This window comes from Salmo trutta, chromosome 38 (genome assembly GCF_901001165.1).
Source record: "Salmo trutta chromosome 38, fSalTru1.1, whole genome shotgun sequence".
NCBI classification, from domain to species: domain Eukaryota; kingdom Metazoa; phylum Chordata; class Actinopteri; order Salmoniformes; family Salmonidae; genus Salmo; species Salmo trutta.
This window is the reverse complement of record NC_042994.1, coordinates 29,383,000-29,401,554: the sequence shown is the minus strand read 5'-3', so window position 1 is coordinate 29,401,554 and position 18,555 is coordinate 29,383,000.

Sequence of the window (18,555 nt, the reverse complement as noted above, 5' to 3'; positions counted from 1 at the left end):
TCCGCTCTTCCTTGGCTGCGGAATGCCTCAGAACTCTCCACCATTGTTTTACTAACCCACGACGTTCCGATTCCACATTCTCATTCCCCAATCACATAGAACTCCTTTGTAGATTGTTATAGAGAGGAAATATTTCCCATTTCTAAACTAGGTTTAATGTAGAGTTCTTTTTTTCTCTACTGGGCAGTAGGTAGAGTCTCTATGACTGTTGATGACAATACGTGAAACAATATTTGAATAAGCAGCAGGAGGTAAATCTTTTAATCCAGTGTAGCTAATCCAGCCTTGCAGCAGGAGGAGGAGGAGGCCATTTTGGTCTCTCTATATTCACACTGTCTCAATACACATCAGTAGGAAGCCATGGCAGACATGCTGACACTCCTCTTTATGGGCCCAAGCCGGGCTGAAAAAGAACAGGGGATGAATGAATGGGTTTATACACCTCTCAGACGTTGTGGTTTCTATGCTTTTTTTCTTTCCGTTTTTTTTCTTTTTCTGGTTATTACTCGGTAATGAGCCTGTGTGGAGCTCTGAGAAGAGAGAGACATATCTCAGCCTTTCTCTCGTTAGCTGTTAGGATTGTCTGTGTGCTATAGAACCCACAGAATACGGATGATAGCTACTATTCTACTATCTCAAGACAATAAACCAACAAGTCGTGCTCGTCTCCTTAGTTTGATGCTTCGTGACTCTTAACACACATTGTGGGCTGTCTAGCTACGACCCAACCCTCTCCAAACAGCCGCCCTCCATGGCTGTTTAGCTACGACCCAACCCTCTCCAAACAGCCGTCCTCCATGGCTGTTTAGCTACGACCCAACCCTCTCCAAACAGCCGTCCTCCATGGCTGTTTAGCTACGACCCAACCCTCTCCAAACAGCTGCCCTCCATGGCTGTTTAGCTACGAACCAACCCTCTCCAAACAGCCGCCCTCCATGGCTGTTTAGCTACGACCCAACCCTCTCCAAACAGCCGTCCTCCATGGCTGTTTAGTTACGACCCAACCCTCTCCAAACAGCCGTCCTCCATGGCTGTTTAGCTACGACCCAACCCTCTCCAAACAGCCGTCCTCCATGGCTGTTTAGTTACGACCCAACCCTCTCCAAACAGCCGCCCTCCATGGCTGTTTAGCTACGACCCAACCCTCTCCAAACAGCCGCCCTCCATGGCTGTTTAGCTACGACCCAACCCTCTCCAAACAGCCGTCCTCCATGGCTGTTTAGCTACGACCCAACCCTCTCCAAACAGCCGCCCTCCATGGCTGTTTAGCTACGACCCAACCCTCTCCAAACAGCCGTCCTCCATGGCTGTTTAGCTACGACCCAAGCCTCTCCAAACAGCCGCCCTCCATGGCTGTTTAGCTACGACCCAACCCTCTCCAAACAGCCGCCCTCCATGGCTGTTTAGCTACGAACCAACCCTCTCCAAACATCCGTCCTCCATGGTTGTTTAGCTACGACCCAACCCTCTCCAAACAGCCGCCCTCCATGGCTGTTTAGCTACGAACCAACCCTCTCCAAACAGCCGCCCTCCATGGCTGTTTAGCTACGACCCAACCCTCTCCAAACAGCCGTTCTCCATGGCTGTTTAGCTACGACCCAACCCTCTCCAAACAGCCGTTCTCCATGGCTGTTTAGCTACGACCCAAGCCTCTCCAAACAGCCGTCCTCCATGGTTGCGTCCCAAATGGCGCCCTATTCCCTACGTAGTGCACTACCACCCTATTGGCTCTGGTCAAAAATAGTGCACTACACACTCAGTGTACAGAACATTAGGAACACCTTCCTAATATTGAGTTGCACAACCCCCTTTTGCCCTCAGAACAGCCTCAAGTCGTCGGGGCATGGACTCTACAAGGTGTCGAAAGCGTTTCCACAGGGATGCTGGCCCATGTTGACTCCAATGCTTCCTACAGTTGTGTCAAGTTGGCTGGGTGTCCTTCGGGTGGTGGACCCTTCTTGATACATTCTTGAGCGTGAATAACCCAGCAGCGTGGCAGTTCTTGGCACACTCAAACCGGTACCCCTTTCAAAGGCACTTAAATCTTTTGCCCTTCAATTCAATGTCACACATACACAATCCATGTCTCAAGTCTTAAAAATCCTTCTTTAACCTGTCTCCTCCCCTTCATCTACACTGATTGACTGAAGTGGATTTAACAAGCGACATCAATAAGGGATCATAGCTTTCACCTGGTCAGTCTGTGTCATGGAAAGAGCAGGTGTTCCTAATTATTTGTCCACTCAGTGTATTGGGAATAGGGTGCCATTTGGGACGCAGGCCATATGTTCTCCGAGGTTCCTCTCTCTTTCTCCGGGTGGTATATAATGAAGATTTCACTCATCCTTTCAGCATTTAAATGGCTCTTTGTGTGAGAGGAGGTAAGCCTGTTTCAGTCAGGCCCGTGCGGACACTTAAATCCGCCATGGCAGCTGCAGCAAAGGACCCCTAGACCAGAACACACAGACAAAGGGTGTATCTCAATACTCTTGACTAGATCCTCGTCTAGGACACACAGACAAAGGGTGTATCTCAATAGTCTTACTGGTCCCTAGTCTAGGACAAACAGATAAAGGGTGTATCTATTTGTTAATTTGGACCCTCATTAGCTTCTGCAGAAGCATCAGCTACTCTTCATGGGGTCCACAAAAAACATGACAAGTGACAAAACACAGATAGACAAGGACAGTCCCACAAATTTAAAATACAACAATATACAATACAACAACAAAAAATGATGTGTGTGTCTGTGTGTGTGTCCCCTCACCATCCCCGTTTTGGACTTGGGAAGAGACCCCTGGTGGGATGTCTTGTGGGGTATGTATGGGTGTGTGAAGAGACCCCTGGTGGCATGTCTTGTGGGGTATGAATGGGTGTGTGAAGAGACCCCTGGTGGCGTGTCTTGTGGGGTATGTATGGGTGTGTGAAGAGACCCCTGGTGGCATGTCTTGTGGGGTATGTATGGGTGTGTGAAGAGACCCCTGGTTTCATGTCTTGTGGGGTATATATGGGTGTGTGAGCTGAATGTGATTTGATTATGCAGACAATTTGGAATTTTTGCCACAGTAATATTTATCATAACTAGAAGAGAAGCAGTACATCTCTGGTCAACCCTCAACCAGGAAAGACTGGCAAACACGTTGTTCATATTAGTTTTGGATGTGCAGTTAAAGGGCAAGGCGTGCTGCTCTGTTTTGAGCCAGGTTTGCTAGGTCTTTCTTTTCTGCACCATATTACCAGACAGTAATCAAGATGGGACAAGACCAGAGCCTGGACAACTAGTACAGTTGATCTTTGTGTCAAAAACACAGACACACCCCTCCCCATCTTCACAACAACTTAGTCAATATGACTTGACCATGATAACTTCACCCCATCTAAACAACAACTTAGTCAATATGACTTGACCATGATAACTTCACCCCATCTAAACAACAACATAGTCAATATGACTTGACCGTGATAACTTCACCCCATCTAAACAACAACATAGTCAATATGACTTGACCGTGATAACTTCACCCCATCTAAACAACAACATAGTCAATATGACTTGACCATGATAACTGACCATCCAATGTTATACCTAGGAGTTTATCTTCCTCAGCTTTCTCAATGTTCACACCCTACATGCACCACGCCAGTTAAGGTCTTAGAGAATGTTTAGAACCAAATACAATGCTTTTAGTTTTAGATATATTCAAGACCAGTTTATTATTACATCACCCATTCTGATAGTGACTGTGACCAGTTTATTATTACATCACCCATTCTGATACTGACTGTGACCCGTTTATTATTACATCACCCATTCTGATAGTGACTGTGACCAGTTTATTACTACATCACCCATTCTGATACTGACTGTGACCAGTTTATTATTACATCACCCATTCTGATAGTGACTGTGACCAGTTTATTATTACATCACCCATTCTGATAGTGACTGTGACCAGTTTATTATTACATCACCCATTCTGATACTGACTGTGACCAGTTTATTATTACATCACCCATTCTGATACTGACTGTGACCAGTTTATTATTACATCACCCATTCTGATACTGACTGTGACCCGTTTATTATTACATCACCCATTCTGATACTGACTGTGACCCGTTTATTATTACATCACCCATTCTGATAGTGACCGTGACCAGTTTATTATTACATCACCCATTCTGATACAGACCGTGACCAGTTTATTATTACATCACCCATTCTGATACTGACCGTGACCAGTTTATTATTACATCACCCATTCTGATACTGACCGTGACCAGTTTATTATTACATCACCCATTCTGATACTGACTGTGACCAGTTTATTATTACATCACCCATTCTGATACTGACTGTGACCCGTTTATTATTACATCACCCATTCTGATACTGACCGTGACTAGTTTATTATTACATCACCCATTCTGATAGTGACCGTGACCAGTTTATTATTACATCACCCATTCTGATACTGACCGTGACCCGTTTATTATTACATCACCCATTCTGATACTGACCGTGACCAGTTTATTATTACATCACCCATTCTGATACTGACTGTGACCAGTTTATTATTACATCACCCATTCTGATACTGACCGTGACCAGTTTATTATTACATCACCCATTCTGATACTGACTGTGACCAGTTTATTATTACATCACCCATTCTGATAGTGACTGTGACCAGTTTATTATTACATCACCCATTCTGATAGTGACTGTGACCAGTTTATTATTACATCACCCATTCTGATACTGACCGTGACCAGTTTATTATTACATCACCCATTCTGATAGTGACCGTGACCAGTTTATTATTACATCACCCATTCTGATAGTGACCGTGACCAGTTTATTATTACATCACCCATTCTGATACTGACCGTGACCCGTTTATTATTACATCACCCATTCTGATACTGACCGTGACCAGTTTATTATTACATCACCCATTCTGATACTGACTGTGACCAGTTTATTATTACATCACCCATTCTGATACTGACCGTGACCAGTTTATTATTACATCACCCATTCTGATACTGACTGTGACCAGTTTATTATTACATCACCCATTCTGATAGTGACTGTGACCAGTTTATTATTACATCACCCATTCTGATAGTGACTGTGACCAGTTTATTATTACATCACCCATTCTGATACTGACCGTGACCAGTTTATTATTACATCACCCATTCTGATAGTGACCGTGACCAGTTTATTATTACATCACCCATTCTGATAGTGACCGTGACTACTCATTTAGAATATCAGTGAGCTCACTGGCTTTGGGTGCTGCCATGTAGAGTGTGGAATCATCCCCATGCGTAGCCATTCTAGCTTGGTGTAAGACCAGTGGTAAATCATTTATAAACATAGAGAAATGTAACGGCCCAAGGCAACTTGCCTGAGGGACACCGAACTGTACATATCTGATGTTAGAGAAGCTTCCACTGAAGAACTCTCTGGGTTCGAATGGTTAAATAGCTCTCCAATCATGTGATGGCAGGTGATGTAAACCCATAGCAAGGTAGTTTCTTCAATAACATTAAAGGCTGCTCTGAAATCTAATGATACAGCTCCAATATCATCCTGTTATCCATTTATTTGAACCAATCATCAGTCATCTGAGTCAGTGCAGTATAAGTTGAGTGCCCTTCTCTATATGCATGCTGAAAGTCAGTAGTTAGGGGCGGCAGGTAGCCTTTCGGGCCAGCAACCGAAATGTTGATAGATCGAATTCCTGAGCTGCCAAGGTAAAAATCTGTCATTCTGCCCCTGAACAAGGCAGTTAACCCACTGTTCCTAGGCCGTCATTGTAAATAAGAATTTGTTCATAACTGACTTGCCTGGTTAAATAAACAAAATAGAAACTTGTTCTCTGAAAAATAGAACTGTATTTGGTCATAACAAGCAGCAAACGGATTGGTCGGCTGTTAAAGCCAGTAAAGGGTGCTTTACTATTTTTAGGCAGTGGAATGACTTTAGCTTCCTTCTCCACCTGTGGACACACAAACTCCTTTAAGCTTTGGTTAAATATATAGCATATAGCGGTAGCAATACAGTCTGCTACCATTCTCAATGGTTTCCAATCAAGGTTGTCTATACCTGGTTTCATTATTGATGGATAACAATAGTTTCTCTACCTCTCCCACACTAACTTGACCAAATACAAAACAGCAATCCTTCTCTTTCACTATTAGATATTTTATATATTAGTATGATGGTTCACTGTTCAATACTGTCATTTCATTTCTGGGTTTTTCCAGTTTTAGTAGTGAAATATCCATTTGAAATGATTGGCTGTATCAAAAGGTTTTGTTATAGGTGACCTATCAACTTCAAAGAACGATGGAGATGAATTGGGTTTTCTGTCCATTATATCATTTAAGGTACTCCAAAGTCTTTTCCCATTGTGTTTTATGTCATTTATCTTGGTTTGGCAATATAATTTCTTCTTATTTTTGCAAAGTTTAGTCACAAAATGTCTCAATGTACAGTATGTCAACCAATCAGCTGCATCATGTCTTTGAACCATAAAATGTTTCAATTCCTCATGGGTTCTAATATGGTTCTAACGGGGTTCTAACATGGTTCTAACGGGGTTCTAACAGGGTTCTAATGGGGTTCTAACAAGGTTCTAATGGGGTTCTAACAGGGTTCTAACGGGGTTCTAACAGGGTTCTAACAGGGTTCTAACATGGTTCTAACAGGGTTCTAATGGGGTTCTAACAGGGTTCTAATGGGGTTCTAACGGCGTTCTAATGGGGTTCTAACAGGGTTCTAATGGGGTTCTAACAAGATTCTAACAGGGTTCTAATGTGGTTCTAACGGGGTTCTAATGGGGTTCTAATGGGGTTCTAACAGCGTTCTAACAGTTGTCACAGTTAAGGTATTAACATGTTTGTCAACAATTGGCATGAATCATTTTACAAATACTTCCAGTGCTGCATCTGGATTTACTTCCTCAAACACATCAGACCAACATGTACATGTTGTACATCTTCAACAAAAGAGTCCTGAGAAAACATATTGTATGATCTCTGATGAATTTACTTTAGGCCCAACCTTTGGCACTTTCCTTGTTATTGACAAAAGGTTATGGTCACTACAGCCAATGGGAACTGATATTAGTTTGGAGAAAAGTTCTTCAGCATTAGTGACTATATGATCAATACAAATGGATGTCACAGATCCAACACTTATTGGTACACACTCTAGTTGGGTGAGTGATAATCTGGGTTATATTACAGGCATTAGTCACAGTTAGAAGAGTCCTCTTGAGAGGACAGCTAGTTGCTAACCAGTCACTGTTCAGGTCACCCAGAAAATAGACCTCTCTGTTAACATCACACACACTGTATCAAGCATTGCACACATATTATCCACATACTGACTGTTGGCACTTAGCCTATAGCAACACCCCAAAAGAAGAGTTTAGTCGAGGCAGGTGAACCTGTAGCCATATTACTTCAACAGCATTTGACATAAGATGCTCTTTAAGCTTAACAGGAAGTAGTAGCTGTTGTCTCTGAATTTAAACAACTACACCTCCACCATAGGAATTCCTGTCTTCTCTGTAGATGTTATAGTATATCCCTGTACTGCTACTGATGTATCATCAAAATAATTATCTCAGTGAGTTTCAGATGGCCAGTATATGAATTTATCCGATATTAGCAAGTTATTCAATTCATTAACCAGATATAAAGGGTGTATCTCAATAATATTGACTAGACCCTAGTCTAGGACCCACAGATTAAGGGTGTATCTCAATAATCTTGACTAGACCCTAGTCTAGGACCCACAGATTAAGGGTGTATCTCAATAATCTTGACTAGACCGTAGTCAAGGACCCACATATTAAGTGTATATCTCAATAATCTTGACTAGACCCTAGTCAAGGACCCACATATTAAGGGTATATCTCAATAATCTTGACTAGACCCTAGTCAAGGCCTTTGATCAGAAGGAGGAGACAATGACATCATAGATTGTACAGCATCATCTCTCACGGCAACCGCATTCCATGGGTCACGTCACGTATACCGAAGTCGCCACGGTTAACGAGCCAGGCTTTATGACAAAGGAACTGTCCTTGAGTCAGCTTATACAATACCACACACACACACACACACCCACACACCCACACACACACACACACACACACACACACACACACACACACACACACACACACACACACACCCACCCACCCACACACTCACACACACACACACCTAGCGCCAGACAGTCTGGGATATGTGGGATATGTCTATATTGTGATTGTTATCTGTCTTGGTTATTATAGTGTGTGTGTGTACGTGCATGTGTGCCTGTGTGTGTGTCCCCGTGTGTGTGTGCCCGTGTGTGCGTGCCCGTGTGTGTGTGCCCGTGTGTGCGTGCCCGTGTGTGCGTGCCCGTGTGTGTGTGCCCGTGTGTGTGTGCCCGTGTGTGCGTGCCCGTGTGTGTGTCGTCGGCCCATTCCTTGAGCTCAGCAGGTGTGTGTGTTGTAGAATGTATTTTATTGCGTGCTTTACGTAATCACCATCATGTAGTCCACCTGATCACTTGCTGCAGCTCTAAAACAACCCCCAGCCATAGACCTTATTACACCAGAGAGATTACACAAGACAATGGCAGAGAGAGAGCGTGTGTGGGTGAGGTTACATGCAGAGCAGAAGAGGTGGTGGGAGGGTTGAGGGGGCAGCAAGTGGATTAAACACACACACACACACACATTGACATCCTTAAGGAGCAGGGGAGGGGGGAGGGGAGGGGCAGTTGTGTCTTTGCCCCCCCAGTGAGGTGACCTTTTGTTCAGCTGAGGGCTCAACCGAAGTTCCCTTAGGACACACACGCACACACACACACACACACACACACACACACACACACACACACACACACACACACACACACACACACACACACACACACACACAGTACACACACACATACAGTACACATGTACACACAGTACACACAGTAAACACACACACACACTCCCAGTCCCAGTGGGGTCATTAGTGATTAATAAGTAGCAACATGCCCCAGTAGATATGATAAAGGTCAGACTGATCATCTACTCTCTCTATCCTGATACTCTACTGGCTCCACCCTGGGGACTGGCTGTGTGTGTGTGTGTGTGTGTGTGTGTGTGTGTGTGTGTGTGTGTGTGTGTGTGTGTGTGTGTGTGTGTGTGTGTGTGTGTGTGTGTGTGTGTGTGTGTGTGTGTGTGTGTGTACTGTGTACGCAGATACATGAAATCTGTAGTGATGTGTGTGTGTGTGTGTGTGTGTGTGTGTGTACTGTGTGTACATGTGTACTGCATGTGTGTGTGTACTGTGTGTGTACTGTGTGTACTGTGTGTACTGTGTGTGTGTGTGTGTGTGTGTGTGTGTGTGTGTGTGTGTGTGTGTGTGTGTGTGTGTGTGTGTGTGTGTGTGTGTGTGTGTGTGTACTGTGTACGCAGATACATGAAATCTGTAGTGATGGTGATATGTTTGACATGCCAACCATGTAGCCTCCTACCCTGAGAGGAGGACAGAGACCTGGAGGATAAACAACACCAACAGACAGACAGACACCTGGAGGATAAACAACACCAACAGACAGACAGACACCTGGAGGATAAACAACACCAACAGACAGACAGACACCTGGAGGATAAACAACACCAACAGACAGACAGACACCTGGAGGATAAACAACACCAACAGACAGACAGGGACCTGGAGGATAAACAACACCAACAGACAGACAGACAGAGACCTGGAGGATTAACAACACCAACAGACAGACAGAGACCTGGAGGATAAACAACACCAACAGACAGACAGACACCTGGAGGATAAACAACACCAACAGACAGACAGACAGAGACCTGGAGGATTAACAACACCAACAGACAGACAGAGACCTGGAGGATAAACAACACTAACAGACAGACAGACACCTGGAGGATAAACAACACCAACAGACAAACAGAGACCTGGAGGATAAACAACACTAACAGACAGACACCTGGAGGATAAACAACACCAACAGACAGACAGACAGATAAGGATAAGGCTCTGGTCTGGACTACAGCAGAGTTATATAGAGTTTACACAGACAGAGATAAGGCTCTGGTCTGGACTACAGCAGAGTTATATAGAGTTTACACAGACAGAGATAAGGCTCTGGTCTGGACTACAGCAGAGTTATATAGAGTTTACACAGACAGAGATAAGGCTCTGGTTTGGACTACAGCAGAGTTATATAGAGTTTACACAGACAGAGATAAGGCTCTGGTCTGGACTACAGCAGAGTTATATAGAGTTTACACAGACAGAGATAAGGCTCTGGTCTGGACTACAGCAGAGTTATATAGAGTTTACACAGACAGAGATAAGGCTCTGGTCTGGACTACAGCAGAGTTATATAGAGTTTACACAGACAGAGATAAGGCTCTGGTCTGGACTACAGCAGAGTTATATAGAGTTTACACAGACAGAGATAAGGCTCTGGTTTGGACTACAGAAATTGGAGTCTGTCTGTCTCTCTCCTCTCTGTTCTCTCCAATCCCAATTCTCTCTCCCTATCGATCTCCTTCCCCATTAGTTAAGCAACCTGCTTGACACCCCCCTGTCGCTGTTTCTCTCTACCCCCTCTCCCTCCTTCTCTCTCTCTCTCTCTCCATCACCTCCTCTCTCTCCCTTCACTCGTCTACTCCTGTAACGGTCGTCGTATGTAGTGGACCAAGGCGCAGCGGGTTGAGTGTTCATAATGACTTTTATTGAACACAAACAAAACAAGAAAACGATCGAACGAACAGGATTGCAGGCTAAACCACACAGCTATGCAAACAACAACTTCCCACAAAGGGAAAGGTGAAACAGGGCTACCTAAGTATGACTCTCAATCAGCAACAACGATGTACAGCTGTCCCTGATTGAGAGCCATACCAGGCCAACACAAATAAATACACAACATAGAAAACCATAGAAATACAAAACAAGAACATTACCCAAAAACCCCGGAACACATAAATCAAACACCCCTCTTACATAAATACATATCCCATTAAACCCCGAACCACATAAAACAAATACCCCCTGCCACGTCCTGACCAAACTACAATAACCAATAACTCCTTATACTGGTCAGGACGTTACAACTCCCTTCACTTCTCTACTCCCTCCCCTCCTCTCTCTCCCTTCACTTGTCTACTCCCTCCCCTCCTCTCTCTCCCTTCACATGTCTACTCCCTTCACTTGTCTACTCCCTCCCCTCCTCTCTCTCCCTTCACATGTCTACTCCCTTCACATGTCTACTCCCTTCACTTGTCTACTCCCTTCACATGTCTACTCCCTTCACTTGTCTACTCCCTCCCCTCCTCTCTCCCTTCACTTGTCTACTCCCTCCACTCCTCTCTCCCTTCACTTGTCTACTCCCTCCCCTCCTCTCTCCCTTCACTTGTCTACTCCCTCCACTCCTCTCTCCCTTCACTTGTCTACTCCCTCCCCTCCTCTCTCTCCCTTCACTTGTCTACTCCCTTCACTTGTCTACTCCCTTCACTCAGTAAGATATTGGAGGGTATTGTGAGTAGACAAATATGGGAGTACATGAAAAAGAATGATCTGATTACAGCAAATCAGCATGCTTATCGCAAAAACCATTGCACTACCACTGCAATGGTTGACATGACATTACATTACATTTACATTTTAGTCATTTAGCAGACGCTCTTATCCAGAGTGACTTACAGTAGTGAATGGATACATTTCATACATTTTTTTTTGTTGTACTGGTCCCCCGTGGGACATGACAGTGGTTCAATGCTATGGATAATGGCAGGTTTGTGGGTGTATTATTTTTTGATTTTACTGCAGCGTTTGATTTAGTGGATCATGAAATAATTTTGACAAAATGAATGCATTATGGTTTTAAGGAGGTAGCATTGAATTGGGTACAGTCATATCTAACTGACAGGAAACAGTCCACCTATATCAATGGTTAATTTTCTTTCCCTCATGTGTGAAACTGTGGAATACCGCAGGGCAGCTGCCTTGGGCCACTTCTTTATTTAATATATACCAACGACCTTCCTTATGCCTTATCTGTAACTCAAGCTACTATATTTGCAGATGATACTACAATTTATACAGCAAGACAATCGGTTCAACAGGTACAGCAAGCTTTACAAGGAGATTTTGAGAATATCAGGGAGTTGGTTTGCCGGAACAAACTTGTTTTAAACACCAAGAAAACCAAAGTTATGTTGGTCTGTTCCACTAAGAAAAGGCCAACACAGCATGGGGATACAATTAAGTATGGAGGGAGTTCAAATTAAGGAAGTGTCAGAAACTAAACTACCGGGAGTGCAGCTAGACAACTGAGGAAGTGGCAGAAACTAAACTTCATCAAGTGAAGTTAGGAGGCTGCAGATTGCACAGAACAAAGCAGCAAGGATTGTTTTAAGGTGGAGATATGGTTCTTCTATTGTAGTCATACGCAATGCTCTTGGTTGGTCATCAATCAACAAGATAATTGAGAAAAAAAAAGCTTATTTTATTTCATAATATACACCATTTAAAACAGCCAAACTCTGTTCACAACAGTATTCAGTTGGTAAGAGACAGACATTCAGTAAATACTAGGAATAGATTGTCCACCATCTATGTGTTATCCAGACAGAAAAGAGAAATAGGAAAAATAACATTTTATTTAGAGCAATATAGAAATTGAATAATTTAACTGTGCAAACCAGAAACCTCTCAATATATACATTCAAACAATACTTTACAACCATTTAAATATAATACATAGAAATGTTGTGATGGACTATAGTAGATGAAAAATCAATATATTTTTAGACTGTTAGAGTATTTATCTGGTCAATATATTAGTGTATTATGTCTGTTTGTAACAGTGTGTTAAATGTGAAAATGTGTTTGTGTTATAAATTGTATTTTAATGTTTAAGGACTCTTGGAAGATTAGTCCAAATGAGGACTAAAAGAGATCCAAATAAAAATAAAATAAAATCTCTCCCTCCTCTCTCTCTCCCCTCCTCTCTCTTCCCCTCTCTCTCTCTCCTCCCTCCCCAAAAGAGACACCTGTTTGAACCCTCTCTCTCCCTGTCTCTCTCCCTGTCTCTCTCCCTGTCTCTCTCCCTGTCTCTCTCCCTGTCTCTCTCCCTGTCTCTCTCCCTGTCTCTCTCCCTGTCTCTCTCCCTATCTCTCCAACTCCCCTCTCTCCCTCCCCTCCTCTCTCTCCCCTCTCTCCCTCCCCTTTCTCCCTCCCCCTCCTCTCCCTCCCCTCTCCTCCCTCCCCAATAGACACACCTGTTTGAACCCTCTCTCTCTCTCTCTCCCCAGGGCGGTATGGAGAGAGGACCTAGCAGCAGCCAGGTGTGGAACCCCTCCTCTGTTTTCTGTATGGACAGAGCAGAGCCCCCCCTGCTGACCTGGTGGTTCACCTGCAGGACTGGGATGGGGAGAGGGGGAAAACCCCAGTCCACTGGAGAGGAGTGGCACACCATACAGGACGCTTGGGTGCAGCTGTTTCAAGGTAACGATGATTTACATTTTTGCTATAATAGGCCTTTGTAAAACATAGACCTATTTGAATACATTCAGTACCAGTCAAAAGATTGGACACACCTACACATTCTTTATTTTTACTATTTTCTACATTGTAGAATAATAGTGAAGACATCAAAACTATTTAATATCACATATGGAATAATGCAGTAACCAAAAAAGTGTTAAACAAATCAAAATATATTTTCTATTTGAGATTCTTCAAAGTAGCCACCCTTTGCCTTGATGACAGCTTTGCATACTCTTGGCATTCTCTCAACCAGCTTCATGAGGTAGTCACCTGGAATGCATTTCAATTAACAGGTGTGTCTTGTTAAAAGTTAATTTGGGAATTTCTTTCCTTCTGAGCCAATCAGTTGTGTTGTGACAAGGTAGGGTTGGTATACAGTAGAGGTCGACCGATTAGCCGATACCGATACTGATTATTGGAGGACCAAAAAAAGCAGATACCGATTAATCGTTTGATTTATATATATATATATATATATATATAATAATGACAATTACAACAATACTGAAGGAACAATGAACACTTTTATTTTAACTTAATATAATGCATAAATAAAATCTATTTAGTCTCAAATAAATAATGAAACATGCTCAATTTGGTTGAAATAATGCAAAAATTAACAGGCACCGCATTGATTATATGCAACGCAGAATAAGCTAGTTAACCTAGTAATATCATCAACCATGTGTAGTTAACTAGTGATTATGTGAAGATTGATTGTTTTTTATAAGATAAGTTTAATGCTAGCTAGCAACTTACCTTGGCTCCTTGCTGCACTCACGTAGCAGGTGGTCAGCCTGCCAAGCAGTTTCCTCGTGGAATGCAATGTAATCGGCCATGATCGGCATCCCAAAATGCAGATTACTGATTGTTATGAACACTTGAAATCGGCCGTAATTAATCGGCCATGCTGATTAATCGATCGACCCCTAGTATACAGACAATAACCCTATTTGGTAAAAGACCAAGTCCATATTATGTCAAGAACAGCTCAAATAAGCAAAGAGAAACAACAGTTTTTTTATATATTTCACCTTTATTTAACCAGGTAGGCCACTTGAGAACAAGTTCTCATTTACAACTGCGACCTGGCCAAGATAAAGCAAAGCAGTGCGACAAAAACAACAACACAGAGTTACACATAAACAAACGTACAGTCAATAACACAAATAACACAGTCCATCATTACTTTAAGACATGAAGGTCAGTCAATCCAGGAAAATTTTAAGTTTCTTCAAGTGCAGTCGCGAAAACCATCAAGCACTATGATGAAACTGGCTCTCATGAGGACCGCCACAGGAAAGGAAGACCCAGAGTTACCTCTGCTGCAGAGGATAAGTCCATTAGAGTTACCAGCCTCAGAAATCGGCAATTAACTGCACATCAGATTGCAGCCTAAATAAATGCTTCACAGAGTTCAAGTAACAGACACATCTCAACATCAACTGTTCAGAGGAGACTGTGTGAATCAGGCCTTCATGGTCGAATTGCTGCAAAGAAACCACTACTAAAGGACACCAATAAGAAGAAGAGACTTGCTTGGGCCAAGAACCACGAGCAAGGAAAATTAGACCGGTGGAAATCTGTCCTTTGGTCTGATGAGTCCAAATGTAAGATTTTTGGTTCCAACCGCCGTGCCTTTGTCAGACGTGGAGTAGGTGAACGGATGATCTCTGCATGTGTGGTTCCCACAGTGAAGCACGGAGGAGGAGGTGTGATGGTGTGGGGGTGCTTTGCTGGTGACACTGTGATTTATTTAGAATTCAAGGCACACTTAACCAGCATGGTTACCACAGCATTCTGCAGCGATACGCCATCCCATCTGGTTTGTGTTTAGTGGGACTACCGTTTGTTTTTCAACAGGACAATGACCCAAAACACATCTCCAGGCTGTGTAAGGGCTATCTGACCAAGAAGGAGAGTGGAATGCTGCATCAGATGACCTGGTCTCCACAACCACTCGACCTCATCCCAATTGAGATGGTTTGGGATGAGTTGGACCGCAGAGTGAAGGAAAAGCAGCCAACAAGTGCTCAGCATATGTGGGAACTCCTTCAAGACTTTTGGAAAAGCATTCCAGGTGACTACCTCATGAAGCTGGTTGAGAGAATGCCAAGAGTGTTCAAAGCTGTCATCAAGGCAACAGGTGGCTACTTTGAAGAATCTAAAATATATTTTGATTTGTTTAACACTTTTTTGGTTACTACATGTTTCCATATGTGTTATTTCATAGTTTTGATGTCTTCACTATTATTCTACAATGTAGGTGTGTACAAACTTTTGACTGGTACTGTTTAACTAGAATTATAGTATATTCCTAATGTTTGAATACATATGCTATGGTTGATTGCACTGGCCAAGTAACTGAATATAATGACTTGGTTTTACTATTGAGTCTCCCTCCTTCCTTTCAGATCTCTCCCTCCCTCCCTCCTCTCTCTCCCCTCCATCTCACCCTCCCCCTTCTCTCCACAGGTCGATGCCTGACTTACTGACTACAGGCGTGTGACTGACAGCTCGGCTGTCGGCGGCATGCTCTCGCGCTGTCCTGCTGTCAGTCACTCTGGAGATGGGTTCTGCGCCAGGCGACCGGAGCAGCAACAGCAGAAAGGTAGATTTATACAGATTTCTTCGTTTATATAATGTATGTTTTGGGCTGTTGTTTCTGTTTTTCTTTTTGTCTATTTAATTGTCGGAATTATCTTTATTTTTTATTTTGTTTAATCGAAGACAATAGGCTACTTTTGCTTTTGGTTAGTCTACCTGGCTGTTTTTATTGAGCACATACTGTCATGTAGAACGTTTGTCTAGAAGCCGACGTCGGACCCTATAACCATTCAAAGGTGCGCGTTAGGCTACGTCATTCTATTCATTTGCCATTCTGTTCACATTGCAAGAAAAGTATTGATTCTGATTCTGCTTATTGATCAGTGGTTTGTAATTGCTTGGTTATTTTCTCGCCATTCTATCTCATATGTAATGCAACGGGTGTCATCAGTGTATTCATTGTGTAGCCAAATCGGTGATTTCTTAAAAAGTACCTTATAGCCCTTTACTGTACGAGGACAGAAATTATTTTTCAGGATTGAGATAATTGAACCGATATTCTGTACCATTATCCATCATGTGTTTATTAATTGAGTCAATTCAATACCTAGATCATATTTGGTTTGTTCTTAATAATTTTTGGGGGGCAATGTTCTGAACATTCGCTCCACGGGACATTCCAATGTTCTCCCCTCTCCCGGTGCAGTGTGTCGTTCCGACCGGACGAAGCGCTGTTAAACACACACTCGATACTAGCGCACACCGACCGTCACATACTCCAGCACGCATTCTCACTCTGCTTGGAGTGTGTTGGAGACCTCCATGGCCACGGGGAGTTGAGAGGGCAAGACAGAGAGGGTTGTTTTCTTTCACGTTTTAATACTGTCAAGTTGTCCTTATGCCGCGTTTCACACACTACTGTTCTCGCCACTATCCCCGATGCGGTGGAAAACGGGGTGCGGGCTTTCAGATACGGTAGGTTGTATACTTTAAGCCGCTAAATACGGGATGTTTTGGGTTTTTAGGTAGCTTGCTAGCCCCTTAGCCAAGCGGCGGGGTGAAACGTGCCTCCGCTTTCTGCTTGTGTGTTTGATCCTTGATCGAAGGATTGGGGCTGTTGCGCTTTGATCGATCAAACGGCTTCGGGATGTTCGTGTCCCGTACGAGAACGCTCAACTGTGTCCGCCATCCGAGTTAGTTAGCAATCTGGCTAATGTTTACTGTGTCAAGTAGTGTTGCGGGCTACCTCAAGGGGTTTAGTGGAGGAAAGGAAAGGCAGCAGGCCCGTCTTGTGTGGTGGTGTGGAGTTTGTTGCCTTGTACCCCCTCCCCCACCGTCTTTGCGAGAGGCCAAGATGAATGGGATCTCACTTCAAAGCAATGTGAGGGAGAGGCTAGCTAGCTACTACACCTAGCCGGAGTAGAGGAAGCGAGAGGACTGAACTAACGTTGACTAGTTACTGTACTGTAGCCATCTTTGAAATGCATTGTTTATTTGCTAGCTAGTTAACGTTAGTTACAGTACACATTAAGTGCAAACTCATTGTTATTATTGACCTGATGCTAACTAACAGTTCCAGAGCTAATGCATCTAGCTGGCTGTGTTTTGTTTAACTGGCAGCTAGCTAACTAACAGTTCCAGAGCTAATGCATCTAGCTGGCTGTGTTTTGTTTAACTGGCAGCTAGCTAACTAACAGTTCCAGAGCTAATGCATCTAGCTGGCTGTGTTTTGTTTAACTGGCAGCTAGCTAACTAACAGTTACAGAGCTAATGCATCTAGCTGGCTGTGTTTTGTTTAACTGGCAGCTAGCTAACTAACAGTTCCAGAGCTAATGCATCTAGCTGGCTGTGTTTTGTTTAACTGGCAGCTAGCTAACTAACAGTTCCAGAGCTAATGCATCTAGCTGGCTGTGTTTTGTTTAACTGGCAGCTAGCTAACTAACAGTTCCAGAGCTAATGCATCTAGCTGGCTGTGTTTTGTTTAACTGGCAGCTAGCTAACTAACAGTTCCAGAGCTAATGCATCTAGCTGGCTGTGTTTTGTTTAACTGGCAGCTAGCTAACTAACAGTTACAGAGCTAATGCATCTAGCTGGCTGTGTTTTGTTAACTGACCCTCTCCTTCCTTCACTCTATAGTTCAGCTCTGACCCTCTCCTTCCTTCACTCTATAGTTAATCTCTGACCCTCTCCTTCCTTCACTCTATAGTTAATCTCTGACCCTCTCCTTCCTTCACTCTATAGTTCAGCTCTGACCCTCTCCTTCCTTCACTCTATAGTTCAGCTCTGACCCTCTCCTTCCTTCACTCTATAGTTCAGCTCTGACCCTCTCCTTCATTCACTCTATAGTTCAGCTCTGACCCTCTCCTTCATTCACTCTATAGTTCAGCTCTGACCCTCTCC